This window comes from Magnolia sinica, chromosome 17 (genome assembly GCF_029962835.1).
Source record: "Magnolia sinica isolate HGM2019 chromosome 17, MsV1, whole genome shotgun sequence".
Lineage (NCBI taxonomy): Eukaryota > Viridiplantae > Streptophyta > Magnoliopsida > Magnoliales > Magnoliaceae > Magnolia > Magnolia sinica.
In genome coordinates this window covers 45,575,050-45,593,280 of record NC_080589.1, presented here as the reverse complement: position 1 = coordinate 45,593,280, position 18,231 = coordinate 45,575,050, and positions in this window count along the sequence as shown.

Genomic DNA, 18,231 nt, shown 5'->3' with positions numbered 1-18,231 from the left:
TTGTCGAGCAGTTTTGTGAATATGTCTGCAAGTTGATTCTCGGTTTGAATATATTCTAATAAAATTATCTTGTCTTCCACCAAATTAGGAATATAATGATATCTAATGTCAATATGCTTGGTTCACGAATGCTGAATTGGATTTTTATAAATATTAATTGTGCTTGAATTGTCATAATATAAAACCATAGATTCTTACGCAATTCCGTAACTGCTTAGCATTCTTTTCATCTACACAAGCTCAATGCATGCATTACTAGCAGCAATATATTCAACCTCAGCTGTGGAGATCAATACAGAACTTTGTTTCTTACTTAACCAAGAAACCAAACAGTTCCCGACATAAAAACAATCACCACCGGTCGATTTAAGATCATCAATGTTACCAGCCCAATCAGCATCCGTGTAACCAGCTAATTGCACACTAGTATCATGTGGATACCGGAGACCAAGATTAGCTGAACTAGCGACATATCGCAAAATGCGCTTAACAACAATCAGGTGTGACTCTTTAGGGTCCGACTGATATCTAGTACAAATTCCTAAGCTAAAAGCAATATCATGTTGGCTCGCAGTTAAATAAAGTAAATTGCTTATCATATTGCGATACAACTTAGAATCCACACTCTTACCTGTTGAATCCTTAGAAAGTTTTAGAATAGTACTCATTGGAGTATCAAAATTTTTCCCACTCTCAAATTCAAACTTTTTAACTAAGTTAAGAGCATATTTGGTTTGGGAGATAAAAAATCATCAGGGAGCTATTTGACTTGTAACTGTAGGAAATAGTTTAGTTCTCCAACCATGCTCATTTCAAATTTAGATTTCATAAGATCTGTAAAATCAACAGTCATGTTAGCACAGGTAGATCCATAGATAATGTCATCAACATAGATTTGTACTATTATTATATGATCATTATGTTTCTTAACAAATAATGTTTTATCTACACTCCCCATTACGAAGTTATGACTTAGTAGAAACTTATTCAACTTTTTGTACCATGCCCTGGGAGCTTGTTTCAAACCATAAAGTGCCTTTTTCAGGCGATAGACATGATTAGCATGCTTAGGGTCTTCAAAAACCTTTGGTTGTTTAACATACACTTCTTCATGCAAATCGCCGTTTAAGAATGCACTCTTTACATCTATTTGATATGTTTAAAATTTTTTAAAGCACACAATGGATGTAAATAGTCTGATTGATTCAAGACGAGCTATTGGGGCAAAGGTCTCATCATAATCAATGCCTTCAATTTGAGTGTACCCTTGTACAACTAGCCTAGCCTTGTTTCTAATAATACTACAAAGTTCATCAGATTTATTTTTGAAAATCCATTTAGTTCCGATAATGTATTTATCTTTTGGTCTTGGAACTAAGTACTAAACATCATTTCTAACAAATTGATTGAGCTCTTCTTGCATTGCTACAATCCAATTTTCATCAGTAAGGGCTTCTTTTACGTTAGCTGGTTCTATCTGAGATGTAAAGCACACATAGTTACACATATCTTCTAGTTGTTTACGAGTGCACACACCTGTGAGAGAGTTTCCAAGGATTTGATCAGATGGATGGTCTTTAACTGTCTGCAGTTCAGTGTTATTTTGATTACATGAAGAGTCTGATTTATCAAATAAAAGGACTTTATCATTTTCTGAACTTGAGACAGGTGTATTCATGTGATCATCTATGGCCACATTAATGGACTCTTGTATTACAGCAGTCCTCTTGTTAAGAACCTGATACGCTCGACTATTCAGAGCATACCCTAAAAATATCCCTTCATCACTTTTGGTGACAAATTTACCCAGATTTTCTCGGTCATGTAAGATGTAGCACTTGCTACCGAAAACTCGAAAGTATTTGACAGTAGGCTTCTTATCAAACCATATTTCATAAGCCATTTTACTATTTGATTTTCTAGTATAAACACGGTTAATTATATAACAAGCAGTTTTTACAGCTTCAGCCCAAAGATTTTTAGGAAGCTTCATACTATTTAGCATTACATTTGTCATTTCTTGAAGCACACTATTTTTCCTTTCCACTACCCCATTTTATTGTGGTATTTTGGGCAAAGAATATTCATGTGATATTCCCTGGTCACTACAAAATTTCTCAAAATTGCTATTTTCAAACTTAGAACCATGATCAATACGGATCTTAGTAACTTGTGATTCTTTTTTAGTTTGGATACGCTTAAGTACCCTTTTTTACTTCATCGAGAGTTTCTGATTTCTCTCTTAAGAAGACTACTCATGTAAGCCCCGTATCCTAGACCGTACCTTTTCATAGGCTTCCGCGGTCTTCCCGGTCGAATTCCGGCAACATTCGACCCTTAACCGGTATTTGCGCGTGACTTGGATTCTCGTGCCGTCAACCCGAGTCGACTCAACCCAGGACTTATACCTTAGCAACCGCATCGTCGCCGCGGTTCCGATGCCGCGACTCGCGCGCTGATGCGATGCTCTGGTCGGGAGTTGTGGGCCAGCGTTCGGTGCGAGGAAACGCCGCGCGTGCGAATCCCGAGAGAATCTCTACAAGGTGTCACATCAATCAATCAATCCCATCAATCCCATCATGTCAAGTACACATCAACTTTCACCCTTTCCCAAGCAACCCCCAAAGTCAAAAAGCTCTTACACAACCCATGCTTTTCTTACACCTTTAGCCAAAAAAGTCCAAAAGTTCTTACACACCCATCCCTCTCTCTCCCATCCATCACTCCATCACCCATCACTCCCTCTCTCTCTCTCCCTTACAAGTCTCTCTCTCATTCAAACTCTCCCATAGCAAAAAAATGCCATACGTATGAACTTCTCCAAGCCCTCCCATGGTGAGAAATTTGCATTTGTGAGGCCCACCTTTCCCACCCCTTCATCTCTCATCTCAACCATCCATTTCTCATCTTCCTCCATCAAAGAGGAGCACAAGGAGCTAAGGAAGCCAAGGGAGCAAGAAGATCAAGTGGTGGGTGCCTTGATAGGGTAGATTTTGATATTTTTATGATGGGCCAAGTGAGGCCAACCGATCAATGGTTTGGATCTCACTTTGGACCCTAAGATGTGGCCGATGGCCCACTTGGATCATCATGATCATTCCATGATGGGGCCATTCTCCATGGACCCCATCATGATGTTTATTTCCTTGCATGCTTAGGGTCATCTAGACCGTCTATTTTAGTGGAGAAGGGAGCTCCACCGTTGGATTTCGATTTCTTGGATCCACATGTAATGGGACCCACTTGATGTATGATTTAGTGCAAGGGAGGGCCCATAGTGCCGGGGTCCCTCCATCACGCGGGTCCCACCCTCTCTCTCTCTCTATCCCTCTCTCTTTTATTTTATTTTATTTTATTTTTTGATGATAATAAGGTTATGTGGCCCACTTGAATGGACCCCACCATTGAGGTAGGTACTTTATCCAAACCATTTATAAGTGGGGCCCATCTTATATGTGTAGTCCCCAGGCCATCCATGACTTGGTGGCCCACCTAAGCAGGGCCCACCTCCAATGTATATGCCAAGTCCAGCGTCCAGGGACGCTGGACGTCTGCTGGAAGAAACACAAAAAAAATAGGCTTTTTCCCAAGCTTGGAATGGTCCACTCATATGGGTCCCACCTTGATGTATGTATTAAATCCATTCCGTCCATTCCTTTCCTAAGCTTGTTTTAGGCGTTGAGCCAAAAGATGGGAGTAATCAGACCTTCGGGCGGGCCATACCATACCAAATGATGGTTTTCACCATTGAAACCTTCCCTGAAACTATTACACCCCAAAATATGTCCAATATTGGACTTGTTTTGCTCGTGGTGAGCCATGGAGGAACATTGGACGGAGAGGATTGTCCAAAAATGGACCCCACCTGCAAAATCCTTGGAAAGATCGAAAAAAAATAAAATAAATAAATCAAGCTGCACATCAGCTGCTGCTGCTGCGTCAGAAGTGCAGCAGCGCTGCCTGCGCCAGCGTCCAGGCGGATGGACGTGCGTCCAGCCACCCAAGCCACCCACGGCCGTGGCTGTAGGCCCCACCTTGATGTTTATATACCATCTAAGCCGTTCACAGGGTGGGCCACCCCCTGACATGGGCCCACCCCAAAAATCAGCCTGATCCAAGACTCAGGTGGCCCACACCGTGTGAAATAGGGGGATTGAACATTTACCTTTGAAACCCTTTTTGGGTCCACAGAAGTTTTAGATCAGGGTAAAAAATTTTGTCGCCCTTCATCTAGGTTTGCTTGACCTTATCAATGGTTTGGATGGAATATAAACATTATGGTGGGCCCCACATGGAGTCCACAATGATGTATGTGTTTCACCGTCCGCTGGACAGTGGACGTGGAGCCCACTGTGATATGTGGAGCCCACTGTGTGGGAGTGCGTGCATGTGTGGGTAGGTGCATGCGTGTGTGTGTGCGTGCGTGTGTGGTGTGTGCGTGTGTGTGTATATATATATATATAATATTATATTATATATAATATCATATGTATTATATATATATATATATTTATATATTATATTATATCATATTTAACATAATATTGGTGGGAGGCCCACCTCAATTACTTGTGGCCCGTGATTGAGGCCCACCTTGATATAGGTAAGGCCCACCTCAGTTGCCTGTGGCCCATGATTGAGGCCCACTTTGATGAATATGTAAGGTCCATGGGTCGAGGCCCATTTAATGTATTAGGAGCCCATGGGTTGAGGCCCATTAAGTTGTATTGGGGCTAATGGGTTGAGGCCCATTTGATGCACGTATGGGGCCCAACTAGCGAGGCCCATTTGATACATATAAGGCCCACAAGATTAGGCCCATTTGATGCACTCTAAGGCCCACGGGTTATAGCCCATTGCAATGAACATAAGGCCCATTGGTGCGGCCCATTGATGTGTTCCACTCAATGAATATAAGGCCCATGTGATTTGGCCCATTTGATGTATTTAAAGCCCAATGGGATGTACCTAAGGTTCATTGCAATGTGCAGTCCCAACATGATTTATGTAATGATGTTTACATCAGGGCTATGCCTTGGGAGCAATGGTGGTTTGACGTCCACATTGCAGGTATAGTGTGGTTAAATGTCCACATTATGACTTTCCCTAAGGCCCATTGTTAGGCTCGTGTGTCTAATGTGTAGGCCGTCTATGCCCATCTTTGTTATGATTATCATCCATCCTATATAACATGTTTAGTTCCATGATTCATGATCATATGCATCATACGTATGCTTGATATGAGAAATGACTGATCATAGCATATGCCTTCGGGCAGATTGTCTAGGGGCCCCGTACAGGGGTGTTGCCCTATATGAGCGCACGATACGCGCAGGATTGTTGTATGACTGGCTAGTGTGATTCATGCATTTGCATTGTGTGATATGGTTACTGTACGCCCTAGCGACATCAGGGCCGTAGCCTCCACAGACGCATCGTGGTTGGCAGGATTGGATACCGGAAATACTGTTCTACATGGGGTGCGATAGTTATCCCTGGGTGAAAGTCCCTAAACCCTTATGGTACCAGGAGGTTGCTCCAACGTCTAGACCGAGTGGGTGCATAAGCGCCGAGTGCCGATTACCAGACGGTTGCGCTTTCCACCATATCGTGGTCAGTTGGAAGAGGGTGTAGCCTTACCCGCCCGAGAGGAGGGGGCAAAGCTAGGCTGAGTCTGACCAGCTCGAGGAATGGGTCCGCTATTGATGAGCCGAGCCCGATATTGGCAGGCGGATAGTGAGGTCTTTTCCACTCACCTTATTGCGCGCGATGGGGCGGCAATCTGGCTTGGAGTGTACTAGACCCCGGTGATATTCCAGATTTGAGCCGTATTGACATGTGGACTTAGATGAGGATTTGTATGCTTGACTTGCATTTCGCATTGCATGGCCTTGGTATGGCCGACATCATTCTTTGCACCGCATGGCCTTGGTACGGCTAATGGGATTCGTAGCATTCATCAGCATGTTCCGCATTACTCTGATACTGCATAGCTACATTACCACCTTGAGCATACACTTTCACCACCCTCTAAGCTTTCTATAAGCTTATGCACGACCGTTGCGTGCAGGTGACGTTGGATCGCAGCAGCGCTGAGGCTTGGACGCGTGGCTGATCTTTTGTGGAGCTTTTGGTCTATCTTCATTGTATTTCCCTTATGCTCATTGTACTTGTAAAGTTTTTTATTATAGTGGAAATGTGATGGAGTTTTTGGTTGTTGTTTGTGGGTTATGCCTTTGGTTATGCTTATTACGAATCAAACTGATGTTAAAAATCCTCCTTGTAGCATCCCAGGATCGAAACCTGGCAATTGGGCGCTGGGAACCGAGAATGGGGTTCTACGGAGGCTGTCGGCGCCGGATTCGGCGATCGGAAATTTTGTGAGCCCGGTTTCCAAGTTTGGGGCATGACAACTCAAGTATCCTGGTAAAGTCATCTACAATCACCAGAATATACTTCTTGCCACCTCGACTCTCCGTTTTAGTTAGTCTAATGAGATCCATGTACAGAAGTTCGAGTGGTTTAGATGTGGCATTGGATTCACTTTTTTGTGAGCACTCCTAGTTTGTTACCAGTCTGACACTCGCCACATATTTTATCCACTTTCTTTACTTTGGGTAGACCTCTTACCAATTCTCTTTTCCTCAATCTATACAAGTTGCGGTAGTGTACATGTCCTAGGCACTTATGCCATAATTCGGTCTCATTGGTTTGGACCATATAACACGATAGTGTAGATGAGCTCGAATCACTAACTATGTAGCAGTTCTCAAAAGTTCTGCGACCAGTTAATATTATAGAACCATTCTTACTTAAAATTTCACACCCTTGGTAAATTTTATACTATGATTATTATCGCATATTTGAGAGATGCTTAAAAGATTATGTTTTAAACCTTCTACATATAAAGCATTCTCAAATAGAGGGAGGTTAAAGAGTTGAACCATACCTTGGCCTACGATTCTTCAGTTACTACCATCACCGAATGTGACCGAACCATCAGTCATGTCTTTAAGACTGGTGAACAGACCTTTGTCACCTATTATATGTTTGAAGCAACCACTATCTAGGTACCACTTTGAATGGCTCGAAGCCTTGAAAGCAGTGTGGGTAACCAAACAAGCAACCTTAGGGACCCATTTCATTATAGTTTTGGGTTTAGGAGTATAATTGGTCTTCTTATGTTTATAATTGTTATAGGTCCTAACCACTGAGTTAGATTTTAAGAGCTCCTTAAGCAAGTTAACAATTTTCTCAGCTAAAGGATAGCGATTCTGATTTTTATAGTTGATATGGTTGCTTTTAGGTTTTAAGGTCTGAAAAGTTTTAGTATTTTTAGAATTATTTTGATTCAAACTTTTCCCTTTGAGTTAGAAGACTACCCTTTAATAAATTTAGGTGGAGTTTTCTTATATTTGGGAGAATACTTTTATTATTGCCTAATCTAGATTGATCGCCACATTTTCTAGATCCGGATAAAAGTTTTTTTAATTTAGGATTACCTTGGGCATACCTCCATGTGTGCTTCAAACTCAAAAGTGAAGCGACTTCTAGTTTTGGCTTTTCATTTTCAGATTTTAAGTTTTCAACTTGGAGCGTTTTGAAATCTAAGTCACATGTAGTTTTTTCTAAGCAATCTGAAAAGTGTGATTTTTCTAAGACTAGATTATCGAAATTCTCTTTTAGTTTTGAAAACTTTTCTTTCTAAAGTTTTGACTTTATAACAATTTTGCAACTTTCCCTGTATAGGGCATCATAAGCATCTTGAAGGTCTTCTTCATTTTCATGGTCACTACCCAAATTTTCTTCACTAGTTGAATTATCATTATCTGAGAAAGTGAACTTGGCTAGGATCATTAGGGCTTTAACATCATTAGCCGACTCGTTTTCAGAATCTTTTGACTCAGAAGAGACTTCAGAGCAGGAAGATTCATCCCATGTAGCCAACATACCTTTCTTTTTAGACTTGTCCTTCTTAGGACATTTGTTTGCTAGATGCCCATATTCATGGCAGTTGTAGCATTAGCTATCTTTTAGAGATTTCCAAGTTTTAGATCTAGGTCTTTTCTTTTCAATAGGTTTATGCAAATCAACCCTCTTTTTACTATTGAAAATCTTGTAAAAATTTTTGGCTAAAAGAGCCATATCATCTTCAGAAGTTTCTAAATCAGAATTATTACTATTTTCATGAGAAATAATTTTAGAAGACTTAAGGGCGATTGTCTTACCTTTAAGGGCCTTAAAATTTAACTCATAGGTTTGAAGAGACCCAACTAACTCTTCTACCCTCATATTATCTGTATCATGAATTTCCTGGATCATGGTCAGTTTTGAATTGAACCGATCAGGTAATGAGCGTAGTATCTTTGCACAAACTTTACTTTCTAGGATCCTATCACCAAGATCCCACATAGAGTTGACAATGTCATTCAATCTTGTATAGAAGTCCATGAAAGTTTCACTTTCTTCCATATGTATTTCCTCAAATTTGGTTGTGAGGATTTGAACTTTAGATTTCTTGACAATTGTTGTACCCTCGTGTGTCATTTCCAAAATATCCCAAGCTTGCTTTGCAGTATCACAGGATATAATTCTCTTGAATTCATCCGATGATAGTGCACAAGTAATAACATTTAAATCCTTTGCATTGGCACTACTCTCACTTTTTTGAAGAGCGGTCCAAGAAAAGTAAGGTGTGACTTTTATAGTTTTAGATCCATCAGTACCAAAAACGTCAGTGGTAGGAGGGGTCTAATTGGTCACTGTGGCTTGCCACACGCTCTAATCCATAGACTTTAAAAAAATCCTCATTTTGGCTTTTCAATAGGCATAATTGGAGCCATCAGATGGTGAAGGCTTATCAAAATTTGACATCTTAAAAAGCTCAGATCGATTAGCTCAGGAATTTAATCTAAATAACAAAAATAAAATGAGCTATTAGGCTCTGATACCACTTAAAAAGGGCTGAACTAAGAGTCTTAGGGGGGGAGGGGGGGTGAATAGGACTATGCCAAATTAAAAAATTTAAATGGAGAATAAAAAAGAAATAAATAAAGATAGCACTTATTAATTCCAAATAGTAGAAATCAATAGCAACCTTAAATGCATAAGTATTGAGAGGTAGATACAGATGTTGTTCTAAGGACAACCTTACACAAAAAACCAAAGGCTTATGGTAGGACAACCTGATTTCTAGAACGGTCTGTGTATCAAAGTCTCAAACTAATACAGAGGAATAAAGAATAAAACAGAAATAAATATCTAAAGCTATTACAACATTCACCATAAGTGCAGAAAATAAATTACAATCATTCACCACATGTGCAGAAACTAAATTACAACATTCACACACTTAGGCACATTCAACCATCCATCATAACTCCAGCAATTATAGTGGTTCGCTTGTGTGTACACCAATTGTTAGAAAACAGCCACACAACTACTCCACTTCCAATATCCTCACCTACGGGATATTGGCTTTCATTATGAAATAGGTTTTCCAAGGTTCACCCAAACCTTCACAATTGTGTTTTTAAAGGGCTACCACAATTTAAAACCCCACTCACTGAGATTTTCTGGCTATCTCAGTCAAAACCAAAAATGAAAGATTTTCTGGTAATCTTACAAATCAAATACAGAAAATTGAAATATACTTATCTGAGGATTCTTCTTTTGATGAAGCCCAGTAGAACCAATTCGATATAGATGTTCAATGTCCAATCTCACATATGAAAGGGTTTTTAGGTCTAAATGATTTTTAGAATAAATTAACCTGGGCTAGCTTGATTTGATTTTGATATCAAAAAGGGTAAAATTAATATTCCCTTTCAAAAGAAATAAAATTGAATAGAGATCACAAAATTAAATGCAAAAAAGTTATTAAAAGAATCTTCGTACTTACCAATTAGCTTCTTGAATGTGGGGACAAGTTTTCTCAGATTTGTGACTTGAATATCTTAGAGTGAATTGAAAAGCTCTGAAAATCGTCCTTAATTTATAGGCAAAAATACTATTCACTCGACTGGCCCAGTAGTCGGTTCGATTGGTCGAAGGACCAACAACAATTCAAAAATTCTGGCGCGATAAGATAAGATCTCTACTTGACTGGTCGAGTGCCTTGCTTGATTGATCGAGTGGCTTGCTCGACTGGTCGAGCCCTACACTTAACTGGTTGAGTGGGATCTAGAAATGTTGCTGGACTTTAAGTTGAGCCTACTTGACTGGTCAAATAGTCTCTAGGACTGGTTAAGGGTTCAACAAAAATTCTGAAAAATTCATGACAAACCTTGGACTGGTCGAGCCAGAACTTAGACTAGTTGAACCATGACTAGGACTAGTCGAAATATGACTTATAAAATTATCAAATGACCTATGATATAAATGCAAATTGTATGACCTATCCAAAGGTCAATCTATGGTCAAAGAAACCTTATTTGTGAGATGGAATCATCACACATCATTCTCTTGATGTAGTTGAAGCTTGAAGACTTGATCTAGTACTTGAACTTCTTAATGTTGTTCTTGAGTCTCTTGATCTTGTACTTGAACTTCTTAAAGTTGAATTTGAACTTCTTGCACTTGTATTTGAACTTCTTGATCTTGTACTTGAATGTAGGCAAGGATGACATGAAGTTGATCTTACAGTAACAGCTACACAAGATACAGATTCCAAGAGGTTTTGGCACTACAAAATTTGACAAACCTAGGAGTTAGATAAGATAGAATTTACAACACGACAACCCAGTCATTGCCGTTTTCTTATGCTAATGGCGAGACATATATAACTGCAGTCGTAGCTCGATCTTTGTCATTTTCAATCAATGTGGACTGTTTTGTTCGAATCGGAAGTCAATCATGAATATATTCTATCACGAACCCCGTCAGGATGAAATATAAGGTTGTCTCACTTGCAACAGTTGCCATTAATTGTAACCTGAACTTGTGTTGCATATTGTGATTCCTATGGAAGTTAGAATCGGGGTGGTATCAATTAGTATTTGATTAAGTATACACTTTATTTTAGAGATGAAAGGGAGGATGTTCCTGTTGAGAGTTGCCACTTTGGCGTCTATACGACGCCAAACAGTGGTGAAAATTCTTTGTATTTTTCCTAAGTTAGCATCAAGTAAGAGAAGAAGTTCCCCAACAGAGTCGTCATTTCTTTTCGACAAGAAACAAATGCATTCAATTTGGGAGAACTATCTTACTCGATAATAATAAAAAGAGAATGAAGAGAACAATCACTATGTTTTATTTATTCTGAATTCATTTACATCCTTTTCTCTTATTTGATTCCAAAATATAGTATTTACATAATGCAACATGAATATTAAATATTTTAATATCAATTTCTGTAGCATTTCAATCGTATCATGATCTTTAGTATAGAGATGTCATTGTATTGGAATAATATTCATCCTGATTGATTTCATGCTTCTGAGATACTTTGATCCATCAACACAAATTAAGGTTCTTTTAATCCCTTCAAGATGAATAATCATCACTTGAGCTGACTGCTCGCACAACGGATTCATTGTGCAGACATGGCTGCTGTGTGCACTTGTTATGCGCCCCACTTAGTTGTGCAAACTACTACTCGTTATGCGCTGCACAACGGGTACTTCCAGTACTTGAGTTCTTCTGAAGTTTGGATTCTCCTCTGCTACTTTGGTGTTGTTCAAATGAATCAATTATAGAAGATAGTGGGGTATTTATAGCCTTCTGCATGTGCGGACCCTTCTCAAAAGATCGATTGTGCGCATATATTCTTGTGTGGCTATACCTGTTGTGCGTTGCACAATGACACTTCCAAAGCATCTCCTGTTGTGCACCACACAGTGACACTTCTAAAGCAGCTCCTGTTGTGCGCCGCACAACCAAATGTTGTAGCATTTGGTCTTCTTCAGAATTCCCCTTCTCTTCTTCTGATTGATTTTTATGCCTCAACAATGGGGATATAACTATAATGCTATAATTGTTAAATTTAACATGTATCCTTGATTAAGTATACCCGGGTTGTCTTGTTGTCGTTAGAGCTTATGATTTAACACTTTAGGTTATATTAGGTCTTTCCACTGATGAAGGACAATTGCCTTGAATAGAATGTGCTTTGAGTAATGCTTTCACTACTTTATTTGTCATAATGTAACTAGATTGACATTGAGAGTTACTAACAACTTAAAATGTTACATACGAATTCTATAAAATTGAGAAGCTAGGAAAACCAAATCCAAGTTTGTTGTTGAATTGGTGTCCCCTTCCCTTGGAAAGTTTAGAAGACTTCCTTATGTCTCAAACATCATGCGCACCTTTTGGAAACTTATATTGCTTAGAGGTTTCACTTGGGAAAGTGATTATTATTATTATTATTATTTGTAAATACTAATTTATTGGAAAACTAGTCCCACTGGATTTTTTTTGAAGCCATTTTACTTAAGGTAACTTTGAAATTGCATTGGTAATCTAACACGACACCATGCTACGCGGAAGCTTACAAAGCTTAGAATTATGGCCAAGTACTAAATGGGGGTGAATAAGACTACTTAAAATGTGGTAATTGAAAGAAATCAAAACTTAGGCTTCCAAGTTAAGTGGGTTCAACTACATAGACTATAAATGATTCAACTAATTGAGTTACTAGTCTATGTGGAAGAAATGTATCTTGCATGTACGTGTCCAATCAATCAAGCGCCTAACATACAATCTCATTTTGCATTCATATGAATTAAACCATTCAACTCGCAAATATAGTAGAAACGGCATGCTCAAATCATTATCACAAACACAATGATATATGGTGGTTAGGCTAATTGCATACTCCACTCCCGGTGGATGAAATCTCCTCGAGTGTATCAAATTTCACTATCTCGAAGGTTTTCAACAAGTTCACCTATAACATTTACAATAGTTTTACAAGTTGACTACAAACCTACACATACACACCCGCATCGATGGAACACACACACACCCATATAGGTGACGATCTTGCACAAATACTTACACGTACTCACCCATGTTTGTGGAACACAATTTCACCTATGTCAATGGCTCTTGCGGAGACTTATTTGATTTTCTATTGGTTCACCAACAACCCCTATAGTCGTGATATAAGGACCCACGTATACTGTTGCTGGGGATGGTCCTACACAAGGACCCAGGCGAACTCAATAGACTATAAAATAACAACCTTGTCGAATTAATCCCCATTGATGTGCCTTGCTTGAAATATGTCTTCACTTCTTGAGTCTACTTCTCTTATGCTCCCCCAAACTTTAATGTCGATATTCTTTGGTTTCAAATGATCAATTACCTTTAGGATGTACCTATGAAGTGCAAAGGTGGTGGGAGTGGGGTCGAATCTCCTACAACTAATTATGTTAGTTGGTTCCAGGTAGGAATTCACCTAGATGAGTATTCTAGAGAGTGCAAACAATGATTTTCCAATAGGATCGGTGTTTAATATCTAGAAAATGGAAGAGACCAAGTGTATCTTCATAAAGGAGTTGAAATCCTAATTAGAGTGATAAATCATAAGGAAGATGACTTAGATCTCTTAAGCTTAGATCCTAGAATGGTTGGAAAAGAGTTGAAGGCATATAAGCTTCCAACACACTAAAAATCCATCAATTTGTACCAGGTTTGAATGCCCTTTTTATAGAGAAAATGTTTGCAACGGCTATAAAATGGTAAAAAATGGATAATTCGATTCAATCAATCTAGCCTTTGATTCGATCGAAGGTCCTTGGATATGTGTTCACAACCCCAAGTGTAGAGCTGTGATGTAGTAATAATCTCGGTGAGACCGAGGTCGAATCCACAGGGACTAATCTCGTGTGTTTTCTGAAAGCAACTAGAACTAGAATTAGAAGAAGATGAAAACCTAAGTCTAAAAGTATAGAGAGTAATTGTGAGAGATTTAATGAAAAACTTAAGAAATTCAAAGGTGGAAAACTAAGATTTTCAAGGATCCACTTGTAAAGATCAGGGAGATCTATGCTTGATTCAATGAAGCAACTGAAATCAGAGTCCCATCTTATCCAATTGGAAGATATCTCAGCAAAACTAAATCTAAACTTTCTTTGACCTAATTCTCAATGGATGAGAGGTGTGAGAATTGGAAGTGATTCCATCACAAAACCATGCCTATGAGACAAAGCAAACAACAGGATTTACCAATCCCACAACCAATCATAAGAGAATCATGAAGATTAGAAGGATTCCATCACCCAACCATGCCCATGGGACGATGGTGAACAACGGGATTGCCTAATTTCACAATCTCAATACGTGGAAAGAACATACTGAAAGCTATTGCAGATCTATTGTAATTTGAGTCACAATAAACCATTAAAAACTGAAAGTATTCCTTAAATATCAAACTAGAATCAAAGATAGTTTAACTTAAACATGAATCAAAGCAATAGAAAACATTTCATCATGCTACAAGCTTCACCTCTTAGCCCTAGCTAATAGGTTTAGCCAACCATAGACATGATTGAACTAAAATCTCTTAAGAAAAACCAAAAAACAAATAAGGAAAAGGAAGAAAAAATCTTGGCGACGGCTTCTCCACGCTTTTGCTCCATTCCTCAAACCTTAGATGATGCCTAGGAACATCCTAGGGAGTCCTATTTACAGTTGTGGAACTCCAACTTTCACACCTAGTTAGAAAACTCTAAAAATCGCCTTAAATTTGCACAGTTTCCCAAAATAGGCTTCACTCTGCGCAATTTCACAGAATGACCTAGAGTTTCAAAATATGTTTCTTCAGGACATGCACTTTCAGGAATATGTTTGTTTTCAGGACAATTTCAGGATTCCTTTTCTTCACTTCAAATATTTGATTCTCTTCATTCCTCACTTAGTTTTTTTGAATCTTTGGCATGCGAATTCTTCATTCTTGATCTCACACGATCCATCCTTGGCTTTGGTGATTCTTGAGCGTTAAATTCATGCTTTTAACATTTTTTTTCAATCGAAGCTCTTAAATTCACCTTGTAACACAAACATGATTAAAATAGAACATTAAGCATTATCATGTTTATAAAACCAAGTAATAAATGGGGGATAATATGCAATATTTGACCCTCAACACAATCCCCAACTAGCATTTCGGTAGTCCCAAGCAAAGTATGCGAAAAATATTTCGAGAACCATAGGACAATTTCTAGAAGCTCAAGTGGTTTTAAAACAATCAAGATAATAGAGTTTCAAAATACATCGATGTTGAGCATTATTTTCTCCTAAACTGTAGCACTCGGTAAATTTCGTAGTCAAGTTCAAAGTATTAATCCACAAATTAGAACAATTTTAAATATTAAGTTTCACAGGTGCATAGTGAAATCTGGACTTATTAAAATCAAAGGCTCAATTCTTAATTTTCATGATAACATTGATAATCAAAAGAGCATTTAGGACAATTAAAACCTAAACCAAAACTTGCCTTACAGTTCATCTTTTCATTCTTCCAGCTTTTGATTTTTCCATTGATGGCTTTTATGTTATGTCAACCTTTTTAAAGATCTTTAATAGGTAGCTGTTTTCGACAATAACTGTTTTTTTTAAACTGAGTATTTATTTATTATTTATTGTTATTATTTTTATTTTTTATCAATCTTCTCATTAAACATGATGGACAAATTCCCCAAGTTGGTTCCTTCTATGCTTAATAATCACCACGTTAACAATTCAATATCAAACTGACACTTTAATGTGTAAGCTAGATGTGACATGTGAAATCATGACTCAATCAATGTTTAAAACTTCTAATCATGGATTAATAATTCGAACTTAACTGTGAAATCTAACAAGTAACTGAACCTAAGAGTCATAAATCACTAACATTAAGTATCTTATATTTCTAAATTATGGATGAACTTCAAAATTGCTCGAATTTACAAAATTTTCTGAAAAATTTTCACAATTTTTGCTCACAGACTAAGAAAAAACTGGTTAGTTTGCCTAATCCACACCCCCAACCTAAAATCTACATTGTCCTTAATATAAAAGATATAAGCATGTAATGCATATGAGACAATGAAAGTAAAGGAGAAGTGATGGAAAGGTAGTACTTGAAGAAGGAATCTAGAGGCTTTTCCAATGGTCTCAGTGTGAAGATAAGTTAACACAAGAGTTAAACCAATAAAAAGCAAACTATCCTAAAACAAATGGAAAGCAAACTATCCTAAATAGCATAAAGCTGACTATCCTAAACATAACATGAAAGTAATAAACTAATCCTAAACTAGGAAAGCAAGGGAAAAGCTACTTAGTCATGCCACAAGGTTCCTCCTCCGGCCAATATTTGGATAAATTTCTCAGTAGGTTTCTTAATAAGATCATTCAAAAGCCCTTTTTGCAATAGGCTTGGATGCTCTGGAGCATGAATTTCTAAAGAAATTTATGGACTTTGGTAAAAAATTATCGTTGAATCGCTTGAGGTATCCAAAGTATATATGATTCACCTGTAACCGAAAAAGTTTCAATGTTAGTACTCTATGGCGAATCAGAGACTACGGGTAGATAAAATTTAGAAAAATTCTCAGCAGATGATGTAGTATCTATACATTCCGAAGTTTTAGACTTCCATTCAATTGTCAGCTCTCCCTCCTATGACAGTAAACATTCAGGATCCGTAGAGAGAAAGGATTCAGAATAAGGGTTCTCTCAGTCAGTAACAACTACCGAGGTGTTCTCATGTAAGGCATTCATTATGTCTTGTATCGTGGGATCATTTGAATCTGCAAAGTATGCCAAGTAATTGTCCGAAGAGTTGAGAAATTCATTTGAGAGTGACTCATTTTCCTCATTGAAATTTATGATAATTTGCTCAAGGATTCCATCGTCTCTGGAAGTGGATAGAAGCATGATCTCTTGCTCTTCATCACGGTGAGAATAAATCGTTACCGGATGTATCTTCTCTTGCCTTTCATAGGTGGATTGAGAATCAACAAGCGAAGAATTGATGTGAAGACTCTGTTCATCGGTACTACTTAGTAAAAGCATTGTATTGTCAAAAGTGTATAACTCAGATGATGGCCTCAATTGGGTGGTTTTAACTTCCAGAGTCATATCGAGCAACTCGTCCACTCCTGAATCATATCATCATTCAATTCAGGAGAGTGGTCAAACATGTCTCACAAGAGTTAGAAGGGTCGGTTGAAAGGGGCTCATTCTCCACATTTAAATCAGCCATGTCAGATGAGCGGAGTAGCTCATTATGACCGATCACTTCATGTACTTCTTGATCATTGACTTGGACCAAACTTGAGATTGATTTTTGGGAGAATTTGGGCTACACATTCATGATCATCATCCCAATACTCATAATATTCTAATTCAGTGCAGTACACACTTGGGATGGGATCGCTTTCCTCACATTTCGTTTCTAAATTGGTTTGAGGTTTGAATAAACTAACATCTCCATCATCATTGAAACCAAGTGTGTCATGTGAGTGAAGTGTATCATATCATTATATTTGAAAGACACTCACATCTCTTGATCATTCCTTTAGACCGTCATCGAAATCGACTCTTCGAAAAATTAAACCATATACTCATTAACAAAATCTAACTCTTCATTCTCAATTTCGGTATTCTCCATAATCGCATTACGTGTCACGCTCTAGACTCAGTGATCGGACTGACAAGGAACCTGGTAGACTGTTCCGGCCGCAACAGCCTCCGTAGCACTCCATTCTCGGCTCCTGAGGCAAGATTCCGATACTAGGATCCTACAAGGAGGATTTCCATATTAATTCCAATCCAATAAAGCATACCCAAGATCATATCAAGTAAATCTCAGAAATAAACCAAGGAACACTGTAAAATCCACTATGAATTTAAACTTTACAAGTACATTGTTCAAAAGGAAATACATAATATAGAAAGAGGGAAGGAAAGGTCTGCAATAGGTCCTCAGCTCGCGCCAACCAAATCTACAGCTCCTCCACTACTGCACTGACCTAGGATCTCCTGTATGCATCAATCATGCATAAGCTTATAGAAAGCTTAGATGGTGGTGTAAGGTGTGTGACAATGGTGCTCAGAAGAAGGTAGGGGAGAATGCAGAAGGAAACATGAATGATAACAATGCCACTAGTCGTACCGAGGCTAAGCTATGAATGCAGTAAGCCGTTCCAAGGCTATGTAATGCAATACATGAGTACTGGGCACCATACCAAGGCGATGAAATATAAGGCTTATACAGCCGATGTAAATGCAATGATAAGT